The sequence below is a fragment of the Phyllobates terribilis genome, unplaced genomic scaffold, assembly GCF_046119375.1.
Source record: "Phyllobates terribilis strain yellow unplaced genomic scaffold, ASM4611937v1 Scaffold_3__8_contigs__length_932513732, whole genome shotgun sequence".
In the NCBI taxonomy this organism is placed as follows: Eukaryota; Metazoa; Chordata; class Amphibia; order Anura; family Dendrobatidae; genus Phyllobates; species Phyllobates terribilis.
This window is the reverse complement of record NW_027362763.1, coordinates 4064964-4084085: the sequence shown is the minus strand read 5'-3', so window position 1 is coordinate 4084085 and position 19122 is coordinate 4064964. Positions and strand designations below refer to the sequence as shown.

The following is a 19122-nucleotide window of genomic DNA, read 5'->3' as shown; positions in this document are numbered from 1 at the left end:
ATCATTCCTATTCTCTAAATATCAATTCTAGGAAAAACTCCTCAAATATCCCTGAGATTGGAATGAACCAAAAATGAGTGGTTAGCCAAGGTTGGCAGTCTCCCATAGATTTTATGTGTGTGAAAGGATGTATCCCACACCAGTCATCACAGTAACCTGATAATGGTTTGACAAGTAATTATTTTGACCCAAATGTCTGCAAAGTACCATATGTTTTTTACGCAATTTTAAGTAAGGAAGATAACATAAGCAAGAGTACAGAGAGGATAATCTGTAAAGCACGTTGTGATGAAAGGAGCAGACCACTACTTCTACCTTGTCTGCTGTCAGGTCGGGGTATGTGTGAAAATTATATGAGAGAGCAGCAGTGGTGGTGTTGTCTGACTGCTGGATCCAAGTTTCAGTGAGAGCCATGAGAATAAAGTAATGCGAAAGGAAGAAGTCGTTGCTATAGGGGGAGTTTGTTGCACGGTGACTGTGAGTTCCAGAGGGCATAGATAAGTGATAAAGAAAAAAGCGAACAATGAATGTTAATAAGATTAGTAGGATATCTATATGCTGCAGGAAAGAGTTATAAATACTAGTGGAAGGAGGGCTGGGGTTAGGGAAGATGTCACCAGCAACTAGGAGAAGGAGAAAAAAAGAGAAAGAGCAGGTGGTTGAGTAATTTATGGGAGTGTTTTGTGCACTGTATGGTGGTAATGGATGGTTTGGAGAGAATGCAAAATCTCAGTAGGGCCTGGGCATTGTACATAGGAAAGGAGAGAAGAGAGGGACTGATGTGGAGAGAGTCCACAGAATGTGTAAAAGGGCGATCGATGTGATGAAAGGGTTAGAACATAGATGAAGCAAAGAAATATGGAAAATAAATAATATACTAGAACTGAAATGGAAGCATGTTTACTTGAGTATCTGGCAGTGCTTACCTGTCCCCTGCACTGTCGAAATGCCATGTTAAACTGCAATGCACTTTGAGAATATTGCACTTAGAAATATTTTGCACATGTGCTACCCCTAAGCCATATCTAAATATATAGCAAGCATCTGCTAGGATCAAGCACCAATTAACATTGTTAAATGATTAATCAATTAGCAAGAGACGAAAGCAGGCATTATTATGCAAGAAAGTTTCTATCTTTTGCTGGCTGCTCTTCCTCTCCTCTTTGTTTTACTGCCGGGGATCTTCAAAGATTAGTCCTATATCCTCCTTTCCTCGCCTTATATACTGCCTCTATTGGAAGAATCATAGGTAGATTCGGTTTTCAGTAACATTTCTATGCTGATGACAACAAAAGAAACACATTGTGTCTTGACATCACCCCTGCATTACTACAAAATACCAGTGATTATTTCCGCTGTCTATAACAATATGTCCTCTCTCTATCTAAAATGGAATCTTAGAAAAACTGAACTCCTTGTGTCTCCTCCCTCCACTAAACTATCTATGCCCGATATTGCCAAATCCGAGTCTGGTTCTACCATTAATCGCTAGCAACATGCCCGCTGTCTTGGGAACATATTTGATTCAGATTTTTCTTTTACCCAATACAACTGATCACTCGCTTGCTCATGTCATGTACACCTTAAAAACATCTCTAGAAATCAAACTTTTTTCTCATTGATTCTGAAAAATCTCTTATTGTCAATCTAATTCATTTTCATCTAGACTATTGCTACTCTCTACTAATCAGTCTCCCTCGAACTAAGATCGCCCCTCTCCAATTCATCCTGTATGCAGCAGCCAGGATCATGTTCCAGTAAAATTCTCTCAATTATTTTCACTTTTTTGCCAATAAAGTAACTAAACTCTTACCAAGAAAGAAAGTACACTATGAGCCTTAGCTCAAAAAGCTTACGAAGAGTCAACACCAGCACCAAATTACCCCTAAAGACCTCTGCCACTTTTGGCATTTTTAACACTAACTCTAAAGACTCTAAAGACAGAGGAGTTTTTGGAATCAGTTATGTAGCTTTTCCACCTCTGCCTACAAATTCTCTCAATTAGCTTTGCTTTTTGCCCACTAAGGTAGCTAAAGTGTTACCAAGAAAGAAATAAAAGCATAAGCCTTAGCACAGAAAGTGAAAAAGATTCTAAACACCACCAAATGTAAAAAAACAATGAGTTCTTCAAGAATTAAACTATGGCCTATTGTTTTAAAAGCAACTACACCCACCAGCATAACACCAATGCCAACCCTGACATTGCTTTCATATTGGAGACTAACCCTACAAAGTATTTAATCAACAACTGAAGAGCAGAAGATCAGTTAGATGAGACAGTTGAAAAAAAGCTAAGAAATATTCTCTTCAATTTTTTTCTCATTTTCGTGGTTGCTAAACTCTAAGAAGAAAGAAGAGCATGAGCCTTAACACGAAAAATTAAAACAGACTAAAAGCATCACCAAATGTGAAAAACAATTCATGCGTTGGCCGGGAATCGAACCCGGGTCAACTGCTTGGAAGGCAGCTATGCTCACCACTATACCACCAACACTTACAGAAGCCATGTTTTTTTCTTATATTTTCTGCACTAACAATACGAAATTATTAGTAAAAAGTAAGACGTGCCAGGAAAAAACCCACATAAGTATTGCATTGACCAGGAATCAATCGCAGGTCAACTGCTTGGAAGGCAGGTTTGCTCACCACTATACCAAAAATGCTTAAGGTACCCAGCATTTTTTTCACATTTTCTGCACTAACCCTACAAAATTGTTAGTAAAAATTATGACGTGCCAGAAAAAAAACCCACATAAGTACTGCATTGGCTGGGTATCAAACAAGGGTCAACTGCATGGAATGCAGCTATGCTCACCACTATACCACCAAGATTTATTGGACCCATTTTTTTTGTTTTACCTTTTCTGCACTAACACTACGAAATTGTTTGCAAAAAGTATGACGTGCCAGAAAAAAAAACACACCCCTGTTTTGTATTGGCCCGGAATCGAACCCACGTCAACTGCTTGAAAGGCAGCTATGCTCACCACTATACCACCAATGCTAACAGGATCTGCTTTTTTTTACATTTTCTGCACTAACATTACAAAATAGTTTGTAAAATGTATGATATGCCAGAAATAAAACTACATAAGTATTGCATTGGCCGGGAATCCAACCTGAGTCAACTGCTTGGGAAGCAGCTACGCTCTCCAATATACCACCAATGCACGAACCCACTTGACTGGTTTGGGCTTTTGGCTGTTAAATCTGCTAAAGTTTTACTAGAAAAAAGGAGGACTGACTATGTCTTGAAAGATCCAATTACTAAAAAGTTTAAAAACAAGGCAAAGCATTGTCCAAAACTCAAAGATGAATTCTTGTGAATCAGCTATGTAGCTTTTCCACCAATTCTTACAATTCTCTCTATTATTTTCACCTTTTTGCCAATAAGGTAACTAAACTCTTATCAAGAAAGAAAGTACACTATGAGCCTTAGCTCAAAAAGATTACAAAGAGTCAACAGCAGCACCAAATTCCCCCTAAAGACCTCTGCCATTTTTGGCATTTTTAACACTAACTCTAAAGACAGAGGAGTTTTTGGAATCAGTTATGTAGCTTTTCCACCTCTGCCTTCAAATTCTCTCAATTAGCTTTGCTTTCTGCCCACTAAGGTAGCTAAAGTGTTACCAAGAAAGAAATAAAAGCATAAGCCTTAGCACAGAAAGTGAAAAAGATTCCAAACACCACCAAATGCCAAAAAACAATGAGTTCTTCAAGAATTAAACTATGGCCTATTGTTTTAAAAGCAACTACACCCACCAGCATAACCCCAATGCCTACCCTGACATTGCTTACATATTGGAGACTAACCCTACAAAGTATTTAATCAACAACTGAAGAGCAGAAGATCAGTTAGATGAGACAGTTGAAAAAAAGCTAAGAAATATTCTCTTCAATTTTTTTCTCATTTTCGTGGTTGCTAAACTCTAAGAAGAAAGAAGAGCATGAGCCTTAACACGAAAACTTAAAACAGACTAAAAGCATCACCAAATGTGAAAAACAATTCATGCGTTGGCCGGGAATCGAACCCGGGTCAACTGCTTGGAAGGCAGGTATGCTCACCACTATACCACCAACACTTACAGAAGACATGTTTTTTTCTTATATTTTCTGCACTAACAATACGAAATTATTAGTAAAAAGTAAGACGTGCCAGGAAAAAAACCCACACATAAGTATTGCATTGACCAGGAATCAATCGCAGGTCAACTGCTTGGAAGGCAGGTTTGCTCACCACTATACCAAAAATGTTTAAGGTACCCAGCATTTTTTTCACATTTTCTGCACTAACCCTACAAAATTGTTAGTAAAAATTATGATGTGCCAGAATAAAAACCCACATAAGTATTGCATTGGCTGGTTATCAAACAAGGGTCAACTGCATGGAATGCAGCTATGCTCACCATTATACCACCAAGATTTATGGAACCCATTTTTTTTGTTTTACCTTTTCTGCACTAACACTACGAAATTGTTAGCAAAAAGTATGAAGTGCCAGAAAAAAAACCACACCCATGATTTGCATTGGACAGGAATCGAACCCAGGTCAACTGCTTAGAAGGTAGCTATGCTCACCACTATACCACCAATGCTTACAGGATCTGCTTTTTTTTTTTTTTACATTTTCTGCACTAACATTACAAAATAGTTTGTAAAATGTATGATATGCCAGAAATAAAACTACATAAGTATTGCATTGGCTGGAAATCAAACCTGGGTCAACTGCATGGGAAGCAGCTATGCTCACCACTATACCACCAATGCATGAAGCCACTTGACTGGTTTGGACTTATGGCTGTTAAATCTGCTAAAGTTTTACTTAAAAAAAGGAGGACTGAATATGTCTTGAAAGAGCCAATTACTAAAAAGTTTAAAAACAAGGCAAAGCATTGTCCAAAACTCAAAGATGAATTCTTGTGAATCAGCTATGGAGCTTTTCCAGCAATTCTTACAATTCTCTCAATTATTTTCACTTTTTTGCCAATAAGGTAACTAAACTCTTACCAAGAAAGAAAGTACACTATGAGCCTTAGCTCAAACAGATTACAAAGAGTCAACACCAGCACCAAATTACCCCTAAAGACCTCTGCCATTTTTGGCATTTTTAACACTAACTCTAAAGAAAGAGGAGTTTTTGGAATCAGTTATGTAGCTTTTCCACCTCTGCCTACAAATTCTCTCAATTAGCTTTGCTTTTTGCCAACTAAGGTAGCTAAAGTGTTACCAAGAAAGAAATAAAAGCATAAGCCTTAGCACAGAAAGTGAAAAAGATTCCAAACACCACCAAATGCAAAAAAACAATGAGTTCTTCAAGAATTAAACTATGGCCTATTGTTTTAAAAGCAACTACACCCACCAGCATAACACCAATGCCAACCCTGACATTGCTTTCATATTGGAGACTAACCCTACAAAGTGTTTTATCAACAACTGATGAGCAGAAGATCAGTTAGATGAGACAGTTGAAAAAACGCGAAGAAATATTCTCTTCAATTTTTTTCTCATTTTCGTGGTTGCTAAACTCTAAGAAGAAAGAAGAGCCTGAAACTTAACACGAAAAATTAAAACAGACTAAAAGCATCACCAAATGTGAAAAACAATTCATGCGTTGGCTGAGAATCGAACTCGGTTCAACTACTTGGAAGGCAGCGATTCTCACCACTATGCCTCCAACACTTACAGAAGCCATGTTTTTTTCTTACATTTTCTGCACTAACAATACGAAATTATTAGTAAAAAGTAAGACGTGCCAGGAAAAAAAACACCACATAAGTATTGCATTGACCAGGAATCAATCGCAGGTCAACTGCTTGGAAGGCAGGTTTGCTCACCACTATACCAAAAATGCTTAAGGTACCCAGCATTTTTTTCACATTTTCTGCACTAACCCTTCAAAATTGTTAGTAAAAAGTATGACGTGCCTGAAAAAAAAAAACACCAATGTTTTATATTGGCCGGGAATTGAACCCGGGTCAACTGCTTGGAAGGCAGCTATGCTCACCACTATATCACCAATGCTTAGAGGGTCAGCTTTTTTTTTTACATTTTCTGCACTAACATTACAAAATAGTTTGTAAAATGTATGATATGCCAGAAATAAAACTACATAAGTATAGCATTGGCTGGGAATCGAACCCGGGTCAACTGCTTGGGAAGCAGCTATGCTCACCACTACACCACCAATGCATGAACCAACTTGACTGGTTTGGGATTATGGCAGTTAAATCTGCTAAAGTTTTACTTAAAAAAAGGAGGACTGAATATGTCTTGAAAGAGCCAATTACTAAAAAATTTAAAAACAAGGCAAAGCATTGTCCAAAACTCAAAGATGAATTCTTGTGAATCAGCTATGGAGCTTTTCCACCAATTCTTACAATTCTCTCAATCATTTTCACTTTTTTGCCAATAAGGTAACTAAACTCTTACCAAGAAAGAAAGTACACTATGAGCCTTAGCTCAAAAAGATTACAAAGAGTCAGCACCAGCACCAAATTACCCCTAAAGACCTCTGCCATTTTGGGCATTTTTAACACTAACTCTAAAGACAGAGGAGTTTTTGGAAGAAAGTTATGTAGCTTTTCCACCTCTGCCTACAAATTCTCTCAATTAGCTTTGCTTTTTGCCAACTAAGGTAGCTAAAGTGTTACCAAGAAAGATATAAAAGCATAAGCCTTAGCACAGAAAGTGAAAAAGAGTCCAAACACCACCAAATGCAAAAAACAATGAGTTCTTCAAGAATTAAACTATGGCCTATTGTTTTAAAAGCAACTACACCCACCAGCATAACACCAATGCCAACCCTGACATTGCTTTCATATTGGAGACTAACCCTACAAAGTGTTTAATCAACAACTGAAGAGCAGAAGATCAGTTAGATGAGACAGTTAAAAAAAATCTAAGAAATATTCTCTTCATTTTTTTTCTCATTTTCGTGGTTGCTAAACTCTAAGAAGAAAGAAGAGCCTGAGACTTAACACGAAAAATTAAAACAGACTAAAAGCATCACCAAATGTGAAAAACAATTCATACCTTGGCTGAGAATCGAACTCATGTCAACTACTTGGAAGGCAGCGATTCTCACCACTATACCACCAACACTTACAGAAACCATGTTTTTTTCTTACATTTTCTGCACTAACAATTAGAGATGAGCGGTGTTCGACTAGAACTGTTCGCCAATCTCAAATTCGAGCTGTTTTGGGCGGTGTTCGAGTTGTTCGACGAACCCGAACGATTTGCAAAAAATTCGGCTGTTCGAGGTTATGTTCGATAACTGTTCCTGCACCAAAAGCTTGTCCTGCATGTCTGGTGCTATTTAGAGCACCAATCATGCAGGGATTGTCTGCCACTCACTGTAATGCCACAGCCATGGTGGTTGTGGCATTACAGTGATTGCCCAAATCGATGGGAACAGTGCCAACAGTGAAACATGAAAAGCCGGCAATTCAGCAGCGGTATACACCTGTACCCGACAATTTAGAACCGAAAGAATAGAGCTTCACACATAGATTAGATAGATATAAACATGTCAGCCACATATATACGAAGTACAGTGAAAGTGCTGCTTACTGTACTTGTCATTTAGCGTAAAGGATTTATCAAAAAAAATAATAGTGTTTTCATGCACCGTCTCTTTAAAAAAGCCGGCCGGCAATTCAGCAGCGGTACCCGACAATTTATAACAGAAAGAATAGAGCTTCACACATAGATTAGATAGATAGAAACATGTCAGTCACATATATATGAAGTACAGTGATAGTGTTGGTTACTGTACTTGTCATTTAGTATTAAAATAAAGGATTTATTATTAAAAAAATTGGCGTGGGGTTCCCCTTAATTTTAGGCTCTAGCGGAGGTTAAGCAGACGGCTGGGGCAGATGTTTGAGACCTGGGAAGGGGGTAATACCCACGGAGCTTCCCAGGCTACTAATATCAGCCCCCAGCTGAATACATAGCCTTTACTAGCTATTAAAATGGGGGACCCCCCCAAAAAAATGACGTGGGGTCCCCCCTAATTTAATAGCTAGCAAAGGCTAGGCAGACAGCTGGGGGCTGATATTAATAGCCCAGGAAGGGAGCCATGAATATTGGCCCCCTCCCAGGCTAGAAACACCAGCCGTGAGCCGCCCCAGAAATGGCGCATTCATAGGATGCGCCAATTCTGGCACTTAGCCTCGCTCTTCCACGCTGCCCTGGTGCGGTGGCAGGGGGTTATAGGGTTGGGGTTGATGTCAGCTTATAATGCCAGCTGACATCAAGCCCAGGTTAGTAATGGAGAGGCATCTATAAGACACCCCCATTACTAACCCCATAGTCAAAGTTAAAAAAAACACAAACACCCAGAATAAAGTCCTTTAATTGAAATAAAGACACAATCCTTTATTGTTCTAAATTAAACCATACTTACCGTCACGCCCATTCCAGCTGAAGCCAACGATCTCCTGCAATAAAAGAAAAATAATAAAGCAACCTCATCCTTACCTTTCCATGGTTCCCACGACAGCTTCAGCTCTGCTACATCGAGATGACAGGCTGGACCGCAGCAGAACGCTGCCATCCAGCCTCTCATCCCGCAGACACTGAGAAGCGCAGGCTTGCTTGCGCTGCTCAGCGTCTCTCTGTGACGACATCCAGATGAGCCGAGTTCATGTCCAATGAACTCGGCTCACCTCATGCACGTCACTGACAGCGTGGGAAAATTCTCCTGCACTCAGCGCTTCAGCGTGAGAATTCTCCCACGCTGAAGCGCTGAGTGCAGGAGAATTCTCCCACGCTGTCAGTGACGTGCATAAGGTGAGCTCATGTCCAATGAACTCAGCTCACCTCCTGCACGTCACTGACAGCGTGGGAGAATTCTCCTGCACTCAGCGCTTCAGCGTGAGAATTCTCCCACGCTGAAGCGCTGAGTGCAGGAGAATTTTCCCACGCTGTCAGTGACGTGCATAAGGTGAGCTCATGTCCAATGAACTCAGCTCACCTCCTGCACGTCACTGACAGCGTGGGAGAATTCTCCTGCACTCAGCGCTTCAGTGTGAGAATTCTCCCACGCTGAAGCGCTGAGTGCAGGAGAATTTTCCCACGCTGTCAGTGACGTGCATGAGGTGAGCCGAGTTCATTGGACATTAACTCGGCTCATCTGGATGCCCTCACAGAGAGACACTGTGGAGCGCAAGCAAGCCTGCGCTTCTCAGTGTCTGCGGGATGACAGGCTACATGGCAGCGTTCTGCTGCGGTCCAGCCTGTCATCTCGATGTAGCAGAGCTGAAGCTGTCATGGGAACCATGGAAAGGTAAGGATGATGTTGCTTTATTATTTTTCTTTTATTTCAGGAGATCGTTGGCTTCAGCTGGAATGGGCGTGATGGTAAGTATGGTTTAATTTAGAACAATAAAGAATTGTGTGTTTATTTCAATTAAAGGACTTTTTTCTGGGTGTTGTGTTTTTTTTAAATACTTTACTAGAAATTCATGGTGGTCATGTCTAATATTGGCGTGACCCCATGAATTTCGGGCTTAGGGCCAGCTGATAATGCCAAGCTGGCCCTAACCCCTTTATTACCCAGTGAGCCACCGCATCAGGGCCCTGGATGAGTTGGGTACAGCGCCAGAAGATGGCGCTTCTATGAACGCGCCATTTTCCGGGGTGGCTGCGGACTGCAATTTGTAGCGGGGGGGGGGGCCAGAAAGCTTGGGCCTCCCTGCGCTGCGGATTCCAGCCCCCAGCTGCCTAGTTGTACCTGGCTGGACACAAAAACAGGGCGAAGCCCCACGTCAATTTTCTTTAAATTATTTCATGAAATAATTAAGAAAAAAAGGGCTTCCCTATATTGTTGTGTCCAGCCAGGTACAAATAGGCAGGTGGTGGATGGGGGCAGCCCGTTCCTGCCTGCTGTACCTGGCTGGACACAAATATAGTGCGAAGCCCCACGTCAATTTTTTTTAAATTATTTCATGAATTTCCTGAAATAATTTAAAAAAATTGAAGTGGGGCTTCGCACTATATTGTGTCCAGCCAGGTACAGCAGGCAGGAACGTGCTGCCCCCATCCACCAGCTGCCTATTTGTACCTGGCCGGACACAACAATATAGGGAAGCCCTTTTTTTCTTAATTATTTCATGAATTTCATGAAATAATTAAAAAAAATTGAAGTGGGGCTTCGCACTATATTTGTGTCCAGCCAGGTACAGCAGGCAGGAACGGGCTGCCCCCAACCACCAGCTGCCTATTTGTACCTGGCCGGACACAACAATATAGGGAAGGCCTTTTTTTCTTAATTATTTCATGAATTTCATGAAATAATTAAAAAAAAAGTACGTGGGGTTTCGCCCTATTTTTGTGTCCAGCCAGGTACAACTAGGCAGCTGGGGGCTGGAATCCACAGCGCAGGGAGGCCCAAGCTTTCTGGCCCCCCCCCGCTACAAATTGCAGTCCGCAGCCACCCCGGAAAATGGCGCGTTCATAGAAGCGCCATCTTCTGGCGCTGTACCCAACTCATCCAGGGCCCTGATGCGGTGGCTCACTGGGTAATAAAGGGGTTAGGGCCAGCTTGGTATTATCAGCTGGCCCCAAGCCCAAAATTCATGGGGTCACGCCAGTATTAGACATGACCGCCATGAATTTCTAGTAAAGTATTTAAAAAAAACACAACGCCCAGAATAAAGTCCTTTAATTGAAATAAAGACACAATTCTTTATTGTTCTAAATTAAACCATACTTACCATCACACCCATTCCAGCTGAAGCCAACGATCTCCTGCAATAAAAGAAAAATAATAAACCAACCTCATCCTTACCTTTCCATGGTTCCCACGACAGCTTCAGCTCTGCTACATCGAGATGACTGGCTGGACTGCAGCAGAACGCTGCCATCCAGTCTGTCATCCCGCAGACACTGAGAAGAGCAGGCATGCTTGCGCTCCTCACTGTCTCGCTGTGACGGCATCCAGATGAGCCGAGGTTATGTCCAATGAACTCGGCTCACCTCATGCACGTCACTGACAGCGTGGGAAAATTCTCACGCTGAAGTGCTGAGTGCAGGAGAATTCTCCCACGCTGTCAGTGATGTGCATGAGGTGAGCTCATGTCCAATGAACTCAGCTCACCTCCTGCACGTCACTGACAGCGTGGGAAAATTCTCCTGCAATCAGCGCTTCAGCGTGAGAATTTTCCCACGCTGTCAGTGACGTGCATGAGGTGAGCCGAGTTCATTGGACATGAACTCGGCTCATCTGGATGTCGTCACAGAGAGACGCTGAGCAGCGCAAGCAAGCCTGCGCTTCTCAATGTCTGCGGGATGACAGGCTGGATGGCAGCGTTCTGCTGCGGTCCAGCCTGTCATCTCGATGTAGCAGAGCTGAAGCTGTCGTGGGAACCATGGAAAGGTAAGGATGAGGTTGCTTTATTATTTTTCTTTTATTGCAGGAGATCGTTGGCTTCAGCTGGAATGGGCGTGATGGTAAGTATGGTTTAATTTAGAACAATAAAGGATTGTGTCTTTATTTCAATTAAAGGACTTTATTCTGGGTGTTTGTGTTTTTTTTAACTTTGACTATGGGGTTAGTAATGGGGGTGTCTTATAGACGCCTCTCCATTACTAACCTGGGCTTGATGTCAGCTGGCATTATAAGCTGACATCAACCCCAACCCTATTACCCCCTGCCACCGCACCAGGGCAGCGTGGAAGAGCGAGGCTAAGTGCCAGAATTGGCGCATCCTATGAATGCGCCATTTCTGGGGCGGCTGACGGCTGGTGTTTCTAGCCTGGGAGGGGACAAATATTCATGGCTCCCTTCCTGGGCTATTAATATCAGCCCCCAGCTGTCTGCCTAGCCTTTGCTAGCTATTAAATTAGGGGGGACCCCACGTCATTTTTTTTGGGGGGTCCCCCATTTTAATAGCTAGTAAAGGCTATGTATTCAGCTGGGGGCTGATATTAGTAGCCTGGGAAGCTCCATGGGTATTACGCCCTTCCCAGGCTTCAAACATCTGCCCCAGCCGTCTGCTTAACCTCCGCTAGAGCCTAAAATTAAGGGGAACCCCACGCCAATTTTTTTAATAATAAATCCTTTATTTTAATACTAAATGACAAGTACAGTAACCAACACTATCACTGTACTTCATATATATGTGACTGACATGTTTCTATCTATCTAATCAATGTGTGATGCTCTATCTTTCTGTTCTAAATTGTCGGGTACCGCTGCTGAATTGCCGGCCGGCTTTTTTAAAGAGACAGTGCATGAAAACACTATTATTTTTTTAAATAAATCCTTTACACTAAATGACAAGTACAGTAAGCAACACTGTCACTGTGCTTCTTATATATGTGACTGACATGTTTCTATCTATCTAATCTATGTGTGAAGCTCTATCTTTCTGTTCTAAATTGTCGGGTACCGCTGCTGAATTGCCGGCCGGCTTTTTTAAAGAGACAGTGCATGAAAACACTATTATTTTTTTAAATAAATCCTTTACACTAAATGACAAGTACAGTAAGCAACACTATCACTGTACTTATTATATATGTGACTGACATGTTTCTATCTATCTAATCTATGTGTGATGCTCTATCTTTCTGTTCTAAATTGTTGGGTACCACTGCTGAATTGCCAGCCGGCTTTTTTAAAGAGACAGTGCATGAAAACACTTTTATTTTTTTAAATAAATCCTTTACACTAAATGACAAGTATAGTAAGCAACACTATCACTGTACTTATTATATATGTGACTGACATGTTTCTATCTATCTAATCTATGTGTGAAGCTCTATTATTTCTGTTCTAAATTGTCGGGTACAGATGCTGAATTGCCGGCCGGCTTTTTTAAAGAGACGGTGCATGAAAACACTAATATTTTTTTTAATAAATCCTTTACACTAAATGACAAGTGCAGTAACCAACACTGTCACTGTGCTTCTTATATGTGTGACTGACATGTTTCTATCTATCTAATCTATGTGTGATGCTCTATTCCTTCTTGTCTAAATTGTCGGGTACCGGTGTATGCCGCTGCTGAATTTGCCGGCCGGCTTTTTTAAAGAGAGTGTCTTCTGAGCAGTTTGTCAGCTTTTGGACACCTTTGCAGGTGTTTTCTATGTGTTTCTATGTGTTTTTGTTTGCCTGCCATTGGTTTTAACGGTGTTCGACGGTGTTCTAAGGTGTTCGACGAACAGTTCGACGAACAGTTCCTCGAACATCCCGGTGTTCGACGAACCGAACCGAACCCGAACACTACGGGGGTGGCTCAACACTACTAACAATACGAAATTATTAGTAAAAAGTAAGACGTGCCAGGAAAAAACCCCCCACATAAGTATTGCATTGACCAGGAATCAATCGCAGGTCAACTGCTTGGAAGGAAGGTTTGTTCACCACTATACCAAAAATGCTTAAGGTACCCAGCATTTTTTTCACATTTTCTGCACTAACGCTACAAAATTGTTAGTAAAAAGTATGACGTGCCTGAAAAAAAAACTCCGATGTTTTGTATTGGCCGGGAATTGAACCCAGGTCAACTGCTTGGAAGGCAGCTATGCTCACCACTATACCACCAATGCTTATAGGGTCAGCTTTTTTTTTTTACATTTTCTGCACTAACATTACAAAATAGTTTATAAAATGTATGATATGCCAGAAATAAAACTACATAAGTATTGCATTGGCTGGAAATCGAACCCGGGTCAACTGCTTGGGAAGCAGCTATGCGCACCACTATACCACCAATGCATGAACCAACTTGACTGGTTTGGGATTATGGCTGTTAAATCTGCTAAAGTTTTACTTAAAAAAAGGAGGACTGAATATGTCTTGAAAGAGCCAATTACTAAAAAGTTTAAAAACAAGGCAAAGCATTTTCCAAAACTCAAAGATGAATTCTTGTGAATCAGCTATGGAGCTTTTCCACCAATTCTTACAATTCTCTCAATTATTTTCACTTTTTTGCCAATAAGGTAACTAAACTCTTATCAAGAAAGAAAGTACACTATGAGTCTTAGCTCAAAAAGATTAAAAAGAGTCAGCACCAGCACCAAATTACCCCTAAAGACCTCTGCCATTTTTGGCATTTTTAACACTAACTCTAAAGACAGAGGAGTTTTTGGAATCAGTTATGTAGCTTTTAAACCTCTGCCTACAAATTCTCTCAATTAGCTTTGCTTTTTGCCAACTAAGGTAGCTAAAGTGTTACCAAGAAAGAAATAAAAGCATAAGCCTTAGCACAGAAAGTGAAAAAGATTCCAAACACCACCAAATGCAAAAAAACAATGAGTTCTTCAAGAATTAAACTATGGCCTATTGTTTTAAAAGCAACTACACCCACCAGCATAACACCAATGCCAACCCTGACATTGCTTTCATATTGGAGACTAACCCTACAAAGTATTTAATCAACAACTGAAGAGCAGAAGATCAGTTAGATGAGACAGTTGAAAAAAATCTATGAAATATTCTCTTCAATTTTTTTCTCATTTTCGTGGTTGCTAAACTCTAAGAAGAAAGAAGAGCATGAGCCTTAACACGAAAAATTAAAACAGACTAAAAGCATCACCAAACGTGAAAAACAACTCAGGCATTGGCAGGGAATCCAACGCGGGTCAACTGCTTGGAAGGCAGCTATGCTCACCACTATACCACCAACACTTACAGAAGCCATGTTTTTTTCTTACATTTTCTGCACTAACAATACAAAATTATTAGTAAAAAGTAAGACGTGCCAGGAAAAAAAAACCCACATAAGTATTGCATTGACCAGTAATCAATCGCAGGTCAACTGCTTGGAAGGCAGGTTTGCTCACCACTATACCAAAAATGCTTAAGGTACCCAGCATTTTTTTCACATTTTCTGCACAAACCCTACAAAATTGTTAGTAAAAATTATGACGTGCCTGAAAAAAAAACACACCCATGCTTTGCATTGGCCAGGAATCAAACCCGGGTCAACTGCTTGGAAGGCAGCTATGCTCACCACTATACCACCAATGCTTACAGGATCAGCCTTTTTTTTTTACATTTTCTGCACTAACATTACAAAATAGTTTGTAAAATGTATGATATGCCAGAAATAAAACTACATAAGTATTGCATTGGCTGGAAATTGAACCTGGGTCAACTGCTTGGGAAGCAGCTATGCTCACCACTATACCACCAATCCATGAACCCACTTGACTGGTTTGGGATTTTGGCTGTTAAATCTGGTAAGGTTTTACTTAAAAAAGGAGGACTGAATATGTCTTGAAAGAGCCAATTACTAAAAAGTTTAAAAACAAGGCAAAGCATTGTCCAAAACTCAAAGATGAATTCTTGTGAATCAGCTATGGAGCTTTTCCACCAATTCTTACAATTCTCTCAATTATTTTCACTTTTTTGCCAATAAGGAAGCTAAACTCTTACCAAGAAAGAAAGTACACTATGAGCCTTAGCTCAAAAAGATTACAAAGAGTCAGCACCAGCACCAAATTACCCCTAAACACCTCTGCCATTTTTGGCATTTTTAACACTAACTCTAAAGACAGAGGAGTTTTTGGAATCAGTTTTGTAGCTTTTCCACCTCTGCCTACAAATTCTCTCAATTAGCTTTGCTTTCTGCCCACTAAGGTAGCTGAAGTGTTACCAAGAAAGAAATAAAAGCATAAGCCTTAGCACAGAAAGTGAAAAATAGTCCAAACACCACCAAATGCAAAAAAACAATGAGTTCTTCAAGAATTAAACTATGGCCTATTGTTTTAAAAGCAACTACACCCACCAGCATAACACCAATGCCAACCCTGACATTGCTTTCATATTGGAGACTAACCCTACAAAGTATTTAATCAACAACTGAAGAGCAGAAGATCAGTTAGATGAGACAGTTGAAAAAAAGCTAAGAAATATTCTCTTCAATTTTTTTCTCATTTTCGTGGTTGCTAAACTCTAAGAAGAAAGAGGAGTAGTGTTGAGCCACCCCCGTAGTGTTCGAGTTCGGTTCGGTTCGTCGAACACCCGTGTGTTCGCCGAACTGTTCGTCGAACTGTTCGTCGAACACCTTCGAACACCGTTAAAACCAATGGCAGGCAAACAAAAACACATAGAAACACATAGAAAACACCTTCAAAGGTGTCCAAAAGCTGACAAACTGCTCAGAAGACATAACTAACACATGGAAAAGTGACAAGTACATATAGTCATGCGAAAATAAAAGAGGTGGAGGAGTAAAAGGAGGGGGAGACACAGATATAGGCATGTCATGCCCTTCTAAAATCCAAAAAGTGAGAAGCCGACACGGCCAGTCCGTTTCTGCCCGTGCCACCTCCGTGTCGCCGGGTTTGTGCCAGAGCCGCGGTGAACCCTGACGGCCAGCCCCCCTCTCCCAATACTGGTGCCTGTCCGCTGGTGGGTCGAGTGAGCCCCCCTGTGGTGGAGGCAGCTCTAAGCTTTTTAATTTAAATTGTCTCTCTAATTTGAATGAATACACTTTAAATCCATTTACAAGGATCTATTGGAGGGCAAGTCTCATGCCTGCAGCCGCGGTAATTCCAGCTCCAGTAGCGTCCACTAAAGCTGCTGCAGTTAAAAAGCTTTTATAAGGATCGAGCTCGGCTGTCCACCGCAAGGCATCCTACTGCCAGTCCCAGCCCCTATGCCTTGGGGTGCCTCCTGATGCTCTTCACTAAGTATCCCATGGTCCCGAAGCATTTCCTTTGAAAAAATTAAGTGTCTAAACTACAGGTGGTGTAGCTTGCTTAACAGCCGGGATAATCCGCTGACTAGCAGACACTGCTACTAGGCACAAAGTATTTCCTGGGCTAGATGCAGTTAAAAATTTGTAATTAGATACTCTCGTTGGATGCTGAGAAAGCATTCCATAGAGTCTCCTGGCACGCCATATATGATTCTCTTAAAGAGCTTGGGGTATGGGGTCTAGGGGACCCTTTTATAGCCAAAATCACGGCCCTGTATCGCAATACGTCACCTAGGCTGAAGATAAATGGAACTGTAGCACCCTGAGGGCTCGGTTGCTACAGACGTATTGCACCTCACCCAGAGGTGTGATATCTCACTCTCAGGTAAGGATGGAGTGTGGATCAGGACCCGACACCTGCATGCATTACACCACATTGCCGTGGGGCAGGGCGACCAATATGCCCCTGAGATGGGCACGACAGTCCCTGTCCCTGGCTGGAGTGGGGGGAGGGAACACTGAGGAAGGGGAACCCTGTAGTGCAGGAGCAGGGAGGAAGCAGTTCCTGGGTGCATTGAGAAGGGAGTATAAAAGGTGGGCACCATCTTAGTTCAGTGCAGAGAAGTCTGAGCAGAAGTGGCAGGGAGCAGGGGCTCTGCATGAGCTCTGCTCCGGAGGCGGGCCTAGTAACAGAGGCCCAGGCCTGCAAGGGGGAGAAGGAAGGAAGAGGAGCGGAGAAGGCTCCAGGAACGAGGAATGAAGGGATCCCAGGGGTGCGGACGGGCGAGTCGCCACCGCACGCCCGAATCCACCTGCGTGGAGGGGTCAGGCCAAAGGGGGAGACCGGTCCCCGAACTAGTGGAGGCAGGAAACGACCCTCAGCTAGAAACCGGAGTCTCTGACATTTTATGTGGCGCAGCCCCTTGCTCCACCCGCTAGGAAGGCACCACATAGGGTCAGGGAAACTGGCGCCAAGTTTACCAAGAGGAGGCCCGAGGCAGCCGGACAGAAGTGTTGGTAAGAAAGGCCAGACAAAGGACACACAAAGGGGGTCCTGTGAAGCGCTCCAAAGTTATCTGGGAGTTGTCTGAGCCCCTCACCTGGTGAGCACAGTACGACGTGGGCAGCCGTTACCTGCAGACGTGGTCTGGATAATAAGAACTGTGAGTAAAGGCCCTGAACTGCATCACTGACTCCGTGTCGTTACTGCTGCTGCCATGCACCATCATCCCCCATCCTCCGCATACACTGCCCTGAGGCTATACTCCTCCCGTGGGGAGTTATGCTACGCTCTGCTGCACCCACAACACCAGCCTTAGCGATCTGCCCTGTAGCGGCGGTTCACTCTGACCGCAATCCACGGGTGGCGTAGTCGGACATTTAAACATCAAAACCACATAAATAGTTCCGCCACTGGTTTGACCGCCCTGAGCCACGGAACCGGATCGCCGCCACGAAGACTACAACCACCAGCATCCACCAAAAAGGGTCCGGCTTCCGGGTGTCCCAAGGCCCAGGGGGTGCGTCAGAACATTTTCATCACCTTTCACAATCACCAATGGGACAAGGCAGGGATGTCCTCTGTCCCCTCTCTTATACATCCTAGTGACGGAGCACCTGCTCTCATCAATTCGCCATAACCCCAATATTAGGTGGATTGAGGTGGGAGGCACCGAGTACAAGTGCTCTCTATTTGCTGATGATGTCCTAGTATATATCACTCAATCACATATATCCATCCCTGCTGTTATGGCTGAAATAGATCACTTTGTTACATGGTAAAATTTTAAAATCAATGCAGCGAAGTCTGAGGCCCTTGATGTCTCCCTCCCTAAATCCATATAGGATTCCATCCAGTCCAACTTTCCCTTTGCCTGGCCCTCACAGGGTATCAAATACTTAGGAATTCCTATTCATAGAGACCTCTCCCATCTATGTTATCTTAATTTTGGGCTCTTTATTGAACAATTCCATACAGACCACCGTTGGCAAGTTAGAACTGTAAGATTCACTACGTGAACCACTGGTGTTTTGTGGAAAAGCACATGTACACCGCGTTCCAAATTATTATGCAAAAAGTGTTTAGGAGTGATAAGGGAAGAATTTGTTTGTTTGTCAGTTAAACTCATTGATGGTGATGTGTGTCAGGGCTCTTTATATCACTGTAAGCAATTGCAGACACCTGTGCTAATTAGTTTGGCAGGTGTGTCCAATGAAATGCAAGACTACTTAAGAAGGCTCTCTCACATTATTAAGCAGCCTACATTTTCTGCCAAAATGGGAAAGAAAAAGGATGTGTCGGCTGCTGAGAAGCAACAAATTGTGGAGTGTTTAGGTCAAGGCATGACTACAATCAACATTGTGCGATGATCAGGATGAAGTGTCTTGGCAATCAAGAAGTATGTAGCTGATTCACAGTACACACGTGTGCGTGCTGATAAGGGCAAATTGAGGACTCTTTCCTACA

At 42.3% G+C, this 19122-nt stretch overlaps 3 non-coding genes across 3 annotated transcripts; all 3 read right to left on the bottom strand.

Moving 5' to 3' along the window:
• Positions 1–2422: 2422 nt before the first annotated feature.
• On the bottom strand, positions 2423–2494 carry TRNAG-UCC (transfer RNA glycine (anticodon UCC)). The gene has a single exon. It is a non-coding gene; the product is annotated as a tRNA-Gly (tRNA).
• Positions 2495–6117: 3623 nt separating this feature from the next.
• TRNAG-CCC (transfer RNA glycine (anticodon CCC)) lies at positions 6118–6189 on the bottom strand. The gene has a single exon. It is a non-coding gene; the product is annotated as a tRNA-Gly (tRNA).
• Positions 6190–13485: 7296 nt separating this feature from the next.
• Positions 13486–13557, bottom strand: TRNAG-UCC (transfer RNA glycine (anticodon UCC)). The gene has a single exon. It is a non-coding gene; the product is annotated as a tRNA-Gly (tRNA).
• Positions 13558–19122: the final 5565 nt, after the last annotated feature.